The sequence below is a fragment of the Rhopalosiphum padi genome, chromosome 1 (assembly GCF_020882245.1).
Source record: "Rhopalosiphum padi isolate XX-2018 chromosome 1, ASM2088224v1, whole genome shotgun sequence".
Classification (NCBI taxonomy): domain Eukaryota; kingdom Metazoa; phylum Arthropoda; class Insecta; order Hemiptera; family Aphididae; genus Rhopalosiphum; species Rhopalosiphum padi.
The window spans coordinates 41,587,429-41,598,877 of record NC_083597.1 but is presented as its reverse complement, the minus strand read 5'-3'; the positions used below and the strand labels follow the sequence as shown (position 1 = coordinate 41,598,877).

The window sequence follows — 11,449 nt, the reverse complement described above, 5'->3', positions numbered from 1 at the left end:
TAATAATTTGGCATTAAAAGAAAAAATATATAACAAAGTTACAGCAAAAATTATTAGTACTGTTAAATATACATTACTTATACTCATAATATTAATATATTATATTATCGATATAAAGTATTAATTCCTAGTCAGAATAACCGATTAAACTTTTCATTATAATTAATATACATACAAAAATACAAAACTTGTGAAACATGAGCGAAAAAAAATGTATTGATTGACGGATCATATATTTTTATTCTTTTCAATGATACTTTTTTTTGGGAACAAATGCAGAAATAGTGTTACAATAAACATTCAAAATAGTTATAATGCTCCTTATAAAATTGTTGGTTAGGTTTTTTGATTGAAGGTAATTTTTTTATTTTCCTTGTACCTAAACCTAGTTATTATTTTTTGTTAAAAATTTAATTTAATGAAAGTAAAATTGAGCGTTTAAGTAATTAATAAATTTGATTAAATGTGATTTTAACCAAATTTTATTTAGAATAACGATCGAATCCAATGTATTTTTTCTTTCTATATTTCTAAGATTATTTTATTATATATTTAAATTGATATTAGTATTTTATTTTTGTATTTGTATCGGTAAGTAGGTCGAATACATTTTTGCCAAAGACTAATCAAATATATTAGATGATAATTTTTATAATATGATTTCGTATAAAATTACAGGCTGGCAAGTTATAAGTCGATACCGATGAATAATTAAAAAGTATGAAAAGATTCATAGTATAAATAGGCAAAATAATTTAAAACTAAACGTTATTAAAGTTCAATTGATAACCTACAATAAATAATATACATATATAACGAAAAAAAGTATTATAGGTACTCGCAACAACAAAATAACTAAAATCATTTTATGGGAAATCCATTATCATCAAAATTTGAACTTTTAAATATTATGATTTAAATAATTTTATATTAATTATATAAAATATAAGTGGTATGAAACCACTTTTTAAAAATATATATAATATTTTAGTAAATATTGTAATATATTTTATAGTATTAAGTATAAAATAAAGCATTTTTTTTAAGTCTTTAGAATTCTACTAATTAATTTGTATCAGTTCCTTGAATTAGAGGATACTTTATTTTGTAAATCATGTTTTATTTATTTTATTTATCGCCAGATTCATCTATTGTTCAATATATTTATAAACAGATTGAGCAATAAAAAAAAAAAATCATTTACATACTTTGTGGTTTAGAAAAATATTGATTTTCAACATTTAAAGTTTAAATAGTTATAAAATAAAAATTATAACTATGTATTTTTGAAATATTTTGTTTGCAGTAAGAAAAAATTTATAAGGATTAAATAAAAACAGTCAAAAATGTAAAATGTCTACAATTACTACAAAAGAGAACCAAAATATATTTAAAATTATGGAATATCTAGAAAATAGCATTTTAAATATTTGGTGAATAATTCATGTCTCTATACAGCAATGTATTATCGAATTACAATAATAAACAAAATCGATTTTGTCAAAAACTTTTGAGAAAAATGTTTGTTTCAATAATTTATTTTTTGAGTTTTTCCAATTATTTAGAAAAATAGGCACTGAAAATTATTTACTTTTGATAATCCAGTATTATACAAATCAGGTAATTTTAGAGCCAGAAACTATTACACATGTAATAATTAATATGCAATAACAATTTTTAAATAATAAATTAGAAAATTTTATTTTATTTGATATTATATTTTAATCTTAAACGCACTTTTATAGTTGTATTAAGATTCCCATAAATATACCTTGTCCTTTCTTAATATTTGTTATTGATATTTTTATTAATCTTTTAACGTGACCGTGTTTGTTATGTGCCGATGACTTGAAAGACTACTATTGTTTGCATAATTTCGTATGGATGATTTTAGCCTTTAGGTATGAAAATTATCCTTATTCGTAAATAGGTATGAGGTCAATGGTCTTTCTTTATGGTCCATCTTAAAATTCGTCTTTTAGTAGTGTACACCATATCAACTTTGATGTTGATTACGAGGACGGTGAATGATCCAAACGTGAGTCTGAAGAAGTTTTCATCATTAATATTTGTTTGATTATAATCATTAATTTAATAATAATTCATATTAAAATTACACCGATTAACTTTTAATTTATTGCTTCAAATATATATTAATTCAGACGTCAAATTTAATCTCAAGAGATTTTAAAGTTAAAACTACGGTAGTTACTTACGTTTAATAAATTTTAATTAAAGATAAAAATATATATATATTATTCAGCAAAAAAGACTTTTAAAACTTTGTAATTTAGTTTCAAATAAAATCATATACAATATATATTTTTAAATTTATAACATTATATGACATGAGACTAAAGGGTTTATTTAATTACCATAAATTGTTTAAAATATCTTTAAAAATATAATTATTTATTATTTTTATAAATATTTGTTACAATACATAAACAAGTTTATACATGTAAAGTTCACATAAACATCATGGTTCATCTTATAATACACTCTAATATTATATTATTAATTTTCGTTTTTTTTTTTATAAATTATAAATTGACATACAAAAGAATATGTATCATTTTATATGTAACTAATGTAATTAATAATATTAACAAATAATACAATTATAAAATATAAAATATGTACAAGAGTATTTTCTAATTTTTATGATTAATATATGTTTTAATTTCTATGTTTTTTTTTTAATATTATGTTAATGAATTAATAATTTGTATAATAATTTGATTGCACGTATTTATAAATCGTTATATTTTTATGTTTAATTTACTGTTAGTTAAATAATTTAAAACAAATTATAACACAAAAATATTTTACTCTATTTATATTCCTGATTTTGTAATAATAACGTGATATATATTTGATTTGTTATTTAATAAGAAATTATTTGTATGTGAAATTTTATTTTCATGTTGTTTGAATAGTAAATGTTTGGTGGGTAGTAAATAATGTTTGTATTAATAGTTCTATCAAGATTATAATAATTTTATGAATTTAATTCGTAATATTTGTTACCGCTTTTTAAATTAAAAATCAACTAATTTATATTTATTCAAGTGTAAAATATAATAAACAACATAAATTATACATGCATCAAAAAAAAATGTATTTGCTAAATATTCATACATTTACGAGTAGAAAATTTCTGAGACGCACGGGGGATATCGGATATTTCTACCTATAGTAGAAGAGATGAATGTGACTAGTGAACCACAATATAAATACGTTGGAGACCTCAACGAGCTGGATCAGTATAGTGGGCACGTTAACTTTATGATGTTATTGTCACCTTCGGTATTCATTACGCATTGTTGTATCCTATAGTTCAACACCGGCAAAATTTATATTATAATTTTATTTTGTTTATCATTTTTTTCGTGAATATCGTTGTAATATAACATTACTGTTTTTGATTTTCATCACTTGTTGAAAAGGTAAGAGGAATGTTGGAATATTAATATATTTATTTAGCGTAAAATAGTTTTAGAAAATATATTTAATATTGGTTTATTTAAGTATATTCCTTAATACATTATTATTTTTATAAATTTTTTTTACCAAGTACTTCATTAATCAATTTTATGAGTAGGTATATTAATATTGTTTTAATTTCATATTGAATTTGCTTGATTATTTCAAATTTGTCATAAGTATTATTATAAATAGATGTATTTCACCAGAATTTGATAAGTTTTTTGTAATTTAAGGAAAGCTGTACATTTATTTTTAATTTTTCAATAGGAGTAAATTTTATTTATGTGACTTGAATGATTGTTGAATGAACTGTTAATTTTCTTTCATAAGATTAAAAATTAAATAAAAAATAATGTTTCCTTACCTCTTTATAAAGAATATAAGCCATTCAAAACCTTATTTTTATCGCGATAAGTTAGTGAAGATTATTGAAATATTCGTTTTAAGTATAAAACAAGCAATTCCATTATAATAACCACTGCTTATAAAAATATAACGTTGTTAATTTAGAGTGTGCATATAAATAAACCTATAGGTATCAATATCTTATAGTATTTTTTATTTCTGAATAAAACATTCGATATATTTTTTCCATCAGTTTTTTTTAGTCTATATAGGTACAATTAAATTTGACTGTTAACACATATTTTAAAGTTAAACCGATATCCGAGTTACGTGCCGATAACCGTTTACCACCAGATCAAATTAGATTACACAAATAAGTATAGTGCAGTGTTGTGCATTTCCGTGTCGAGTGTTTTTCGGGTAATATTTATGCCATATTGTCATTACAACACAAACAAAATGACCCTGTAATAAATCGTTTTTCCAACCTGACCAAACGGTACGAATTATGACCTAAAGCAAAAAAAAAAAAAATAATAATAATAGATAATATGCCAGCAGATTTTAGAAGCTCCGATATTCCTGTCACATAAACTTGCGCGAGGCGCACGACCTCGAGCGGTATTTTTCATTTTATTGTAGCAGTTGCCGGTTCATTAACTGCCAGTTTGATAATCGTGAGTGCTACTGACACGTCTATTGAACGCGTGAGACGAAATTCAAATCGCAAGCAATGACATCATTAAGGGCATTTATAAATATAATGAAAATCTTAAGTATCGAGTAATGATAAATTTGAAAATAAACATTGAGCTCATTGAAATATTAAAAGTCGTCGAACGATTTCACAACAATTGAGGTTCAATCGGTAGGTGTTTATCGCTTATTGGTATAATACGTCACATCGCGTCTTCCCGACTCCGTGTTGCACTCGTAACGTTGTTTTATCGAAATATATTGCCATTAAGTTCAGTAAAACCGATCGTATTGCATTATAACAATGTTGTATTGTTTACGATTGTTATTCAAAATTTCGTATAAATATCAAAGGGATGACAGGACGATGGGGTATTGTGTACAAGATATATTGTTGTACACGCACACGGTCGTGGCGTACGTTTATTTACGAATGATATATTTAATGGTTTTATGAATTCTAAGTTGCGAGTATTTTTTGGTCAAGGTCGGTGTGTGAACTAGAATATTAAATAGTTTTTGTGATTTTGTTTTAATTTCACTGTTCGAATGAGATAGAATAAATGACAATTGATATTCTCAATGTCTTATAACTTTCTATGTCATCAGATATATTTCATTATAACGCGTCACCCATAAGTTGATGAGTTCATTTTGACCGACATTTGAAATCTTATTACGATCATTATACAATTGGATTTTTGGTTTTATTTCATAACTTTTAATGCGGATATCATTACAATACAATGATTGATATTAATATTTAAATGAACGCGGTATTTCCATAATATTTATACAGACATATTTTAATTTCGAAACAAAATTTGAATTAATTTAACAAATTAAGTAAATGTATGGCGATTCCGAAATATAATTAAAACTTTAATAGAATTTCCAGTTACTCTCACAAAAAAATTTAATCAATCTCAATTAGTTTTTAAACTAAATTGCTACCATAAATATACATAAAAAAAAAATACTGTTATGCATGGATAATTTTATTTATATCTCTTCGTTAATAATGCACCTAATAACAAGTATTGATTTTTATTTATTAAAATAACTAATAGTGTTTTATTAATATTTTTAATTTTGTGTACGGTATGATTAAATTAATGAAACGAAACTTTATGTTTTAACTACACTCAAGGACAGACATTACTCATTAAATTTAATTAATTGTAGTATCATAAGTAAATATATAATACATATACATACACTTTAATATATATATATAGGAAACGTATATTATGTAAAATATTACATGTTTACCACTAACTTGCATTGTTTTGTCAAATTATTAATACGCGTAGTATGAAACATCATATTTTGTTTTTAATTCGATTTATAATATAATATAACATGAATAATTTAATCTTGTGGTATAAATATTTTAAACATCTTTTTGTTCGAGCGAGACTGGTTGTTGTAATAATTAAAATAAAACTTATTATTTTTATATTAGATCATAAAGGTTGTTTTGCACGTATCTTGTCCACGAAGGCTTCTACTTTAGATTTGACTATGCTTCAAAATACAAATTGAAGGTCAGCTTTGTTGGCATTTCAAATTCTGGACTAAGTATAGATTGTAATTGATATCACGTTCACATTATTCGATCAGCTCTGAAGTGTAATATAAATTAACCCATAATATTTAAATCGATTAAATTATAAAACGTACAGCTTATCATTTGTCTCGATATAATATATTATAATATATAATAAATTATACAAAACATATTCATCGTTTACAACCTTTTAAAATTATTCATGTAATTATTGTGAAGGTACTGTCAAAGTTAGTTTTACGTGTTACTGAATTTCCGTTTTAATGTCAAACGTTAATTTTTTGCTGTTATTATTTTCCATTAACATTAATAACCCGACATTTGTTTGAGTTTGGACAATATATATATACCTCCCACGAATAAAAATATATAATATTTAATGTATTTAATGTTATTTTTGTAACTCAATTTCGCAGTGTGCCTGTGTGTAGTGCATAATATTATGCTGTATACAATATTCGACAGTTCCATTACCCGAGTTTGTCAATATGCCAACCACGAATTACACAACATTTATAAATCAGTATGATATAGTATAATATTAAAGTGTACCTATGTAGCCAATAATAATAATGATAATAATAATAGGTATTGTTTGCTGAAAAAAATAACTTCCAAACAATAACGCATTGGTAGTTAGGTACATAAAACGCAATCCTTTTGATAATCTCGAAACACTCATTGTATACGTTCAGCTAGTGTATCAGTTTATTCGACTCAAAACGCTTTGCGAGCTAAATAATCCCTATAAGTTATTTCTGAGCTTTGTGGATTAGGACAAGTTGGCTAAACGACAATTGGGTTGTATACTGTCTAAAATGTAGAATCCGCACAAAATTACAACACAGGGTGTTTTCCTTTACGAGCAAAGGTGGTTTCCGCCCGGAAATATACTATTATAAGTTATAAACTATAACTTATAATACACACTTTTGATTAAAATAATAATATAAGAACGTCATTAAAAAGTCCTAGGAATATCATATACGTAATACAGACGTATTATATGCTCGTTCATTCCTTTAATAATACGAAATTTGAATTTCGTGAACACCGAAATAATATATGTGTATTGTGGTTTTTAAAATTATATACAACTGCAAATAATTTTTTATACGTTTAAATAGGTATTAATAGGTGTGATTACTTTTGATTATATGGTACACTGATAATGTGTTTTTTTTTAAATATATTTAAGTAAAAAAAAAAAAAAACAGTTTTAATTAATAAATCAAGTTCAATTTTTTTCACTGTTCTTGCTGCATATTATATTTGTAGACACTTTAAAGCTTTAAATGTTATTATATTTTATTACCCATCGAGTCTATTAGGATTATATTATCTAATATAATATGTACATAATTATAGTTATTATGTATATTGTATAATATGATATAAATTTAGAGATCTTGATCTTGACCTTGAGAACATGATCGTATTGATAGACCATAGCGTTTTAACGGTTACCGTAATTTTGTATACTAGTAAATAGTAGGGTGATTTTTTTATAATAGACAAGGCACGTGATAAAATTTTGTCATCACAACGAACTGTACAAGTGAGGTCAAAGTGTACATCTATTAATCAAACCGATTTGTCTCGGGGGGATCATTGGAGACGAAATCAATGAACCATTTGCCATGTGGCCATACATAATTCGGCTTGGTTCCTACGGGTTCCGAACCACAGGTTTTCGTTTCCCGTGTAAACTTAACCTCGTCGTATTTACAATTTAAAGCATTCTTCAACAGGACAAGAACATTTTCTATAAAATAATAATAATTATTGTGTAAATATATCAATCATAAACAATGCATCGGCACGTTCGCCAATTGGATAAAGGAATGTAGGTGCAAATATCTTATAAACTACACGATTACAATTTCCTAAAAAACTTCATGTTATTTTTTTCAATATGTAAATCGTGTACTTAGTTTAAAATCACACAACTTGAATTATTTGAAAAACTAATAATATTTACACTTGATTATTTAAACGTGATTAACAATATATTATGAAGTATTCACGTTATTTATTTTTTATAAATTAGAAAAAGTCCTTTTTAAGAGATGCAGTGTGATGTACGTTTATAACTCATAAAATGTTGAACTCATATATTATTTAAAAGATGTTTTGTTGGTATTGTAAGATTTATAAGACTAACATAAATTAATTAAATTTATAATAAGAAGGTAATATATAGCATATAGGTATAATGAGTCGTAAACATAATTTGATTTAAAAAAAATCGTTTAAAAGTGTTTATTTACCAAATAATATGATATGTTTATAATTAGACAATACTCTAATAAGCAATGTGTATAATGAATATAGCATTTTGAGAAATTGTTAAACATTGTTAAAACAAAATATTATTATCATTTGTTCACATTAAACGATATACATACAATATTATAACATAATATATAACCATCTTAGTATCTATTATAAGTATTAAACTTTTTTTTGTGCTTAAATCGCTGCGCTACGAAGGATATTTCACCTTGCGGGCAGTTCTATTTTATTATACCTATATAAAATTATGATATAATGCCAGTATGATGTTCAATGAACTTAATTGAAGTCTTAAATATTAATGTTTTGTATATTAATCTTAGTTTAATGTAAAATGTATGGAAGGAACACATTTTATTAAAAGCTCAAAACATAATTAAATTTATTGCTTCTTTTTTTTTTAAGTATAATGAAATTTTTAAAAATACAGTTTTATAAGTACAATAATAATATTATACATATTTTATTTTATTTTTTAAACTTAACAAGTAATTTTTATAATTATTATACCATAAACATAAAAATAGTTATACATCATTTGCATTTGATTAATTTATGAATTATGTAAATAGTATTTTAACTACTGGACGTATATTATTTTCATTATTACATAAAAATAATTTATAAAGCAAACGTAGGAGTATTATTTATTTCATATAATACGCCATTTATACACACCAATAAATTATACTTTTTTTTATTAGAACAAAGTATATCATGTTTTGTTATGATAAAATAAATTGTGACCAAATGTTTTTACTCAATCACCATACTAGCATAGGTTCAATGATCTTTGTAAAGGATAGTGACATTATTATAATTTATAATACTTAAACTTGAAATGTTATGTTTACTTCTTCAATAATTTTAGATACTTGTTGGCGATTAATGTTTGTAAATTGTGTGCAAAGAAATTTACTAAGAAAGTTAAATACGACGCTTTCAGAGAATCAAGTAGCTGCTATTTTCAGTCAATAGATAGGGCTACAGGAAACATTTTGAGCTTTTTAGTTTTTATCAACAGTAAGTGCTTCCAGGATATTTTCAAAAAAGTCATCTATTCTATACTTCCTTAATTCCACAATTAAACATCACATTATTTAACTGTAGGTGAATTTAAAATAAAATACAATTTTTAAATTTAAAGTTATACGTATACTACAAGAATATCTAATAAAAAATAATATTGGTATCGTGTAATATATTTTATTCGTATATTTATAAATTGTTTTTGCATGAAATAGTTATATATTTGAATATTTTGTTCAGTATTTATTTCAAATTAGGATATAATTAATAATTATTTGTTTTCAACTATAATATTACACAGCTATTATATGCGTATGTTTATAAAAGATAAAATTTTTAAAATGTATTTTATTTTTTTATTACAAGTATTTAATAGGGTATTCAAAAGTACAAAGACAGTTTAAGACACTATTCATAAAAATAACGTACAAAGAAATTAATTTATTACTTTATAACGCAGTATGTCCTTCCCTCTAGAATTTTAGTTTATTTTTATGGACAGGCGTCAGGCAATCTACTACAGTAACATGTTATTGTTTGTTTTAAGTTAATTATGTTCCTTTTTTTATATACTGGGAAAGTTGAAAACATAAATAACAATTTTAATTTTTTGTAAAAATAAAATATAACAATTAAAATAACAGCACCACTTCTTAATGAAAGTCGTTGTTTATATTATTTAAAACAAACTATTGTTATAACTAAGAAATATCTGGTAGAAAATACGAATGTATTTAATACACACATCTATAAGTATTAAATAGCAGTTATGAGTTAACAGAATATGTATTTACACAATTTTTATCACTTAGTCTTTCCTGTATAGAGTCATACGACATACATAATACACTCATAATGAATCTATTTACATACATTTTATAATGTATACGTACACTCTAAGAGTTTCGACCACGTATTACAATCTCTTTATAGACGGCTGTCTGATCGCGGTATACATATATATGCATATTTAAGTTAAAACCTTTGAAGACAAAGTGTGAGTGTCGCTTGAAGTGTAAACGCACGTACGCAGAATTTGAACGGCTTATGTTTGTTGACATTTATAAGACATAAAAACATGAAGCGAAAAAAAAATAAAAAATTATAAATAAAACATTAACCGCGTGGAAAATTATTGCGAAACGTCAGCGCAGCGTCAGGACCCGTTTGGCCTGGAGGACGACCGCGCGCGCGTCACAAGAGTATTAAGAGTCACGCGATACGGATCCGCGGCCATTTGGATTTTAATAACGATCGTTCCTCGTCTCTCGCATCGGCCCGCCAACAGAATATTGTATTCCGACCCAATAATGATTCATAATATCGCTCGCACGCATTGCTGTCCACGACGACGCTTACGTGCGGTCCGTCGCAGCTATAGGTACGTTATCCATGTTCTCCGGATAGGTCAAGTTTGTCTTGTGTGTACGCGCAACCGCTATATAATAATGTGCCCCGTCAGCCGAATTGGCCGGTGACTAATCCACTTATTGAAAATGGTTACTGACCTCTGGCGTGATTTCGAAGTAGGCGCAAATACATGCGCACTTACACACACACACACATACACTCACACACGTACGCTCACGGGAAAGGATAGAATGCGCGTGTGTGCGCGCATACATGTTGTGCGGACAGAGAGATAAAAACGAATATCCTGAGAGAAGTGTAAACACAACGCATAACGGGCAACCGTGCTGTTTACCGACTTTTGAAAAACCTTCTTGGGTTACCCTAATTGAAAATACTAGTCTGGTTATTGTGTAGCAAGAAAAAAAAAACAACACACACACACTTCAATCTACTGGTTTACCACGTCTGGGCAAAAATAAAAAAATAAAAATGCACATGATATATATTTTGCGTATTATAAAATATTATTTATTATTATTATTACGAAGCGAACGCCTTGCAAGAACACCGTACAACATACATACGTATTATTAATAATATATTATAATATTGTATTTGTATATAATATGAAATAGGTTTATCTGCCGCATAAAATATTAGCGTGTCATTCAT

The 11,449-nt window shown here is 25.5% G+C and overlaps 1 protein-coding gene across 1 annotated transcript in view; it reads left to right on the top strand.

The window, feature by feature from the left end:
* Window positions 1-3,259: 3,259 nt before the first annotated feature.
* Window positions 3,260-11,449, top strand: part of LOC132917480 (uncharacterized) — a 31,024-nt gene continuing 22,834 nt past the window's right edge. Inside the window, exon 1 of the mRNA XM_060978238.1 lies at window positions 3,260-3,449. The gene's annotated coding sequence lies outside the window, so the exon portion shown is untranslated. The remainder of the gene's footprint in view (window positions 3,450-11,449) is intronic.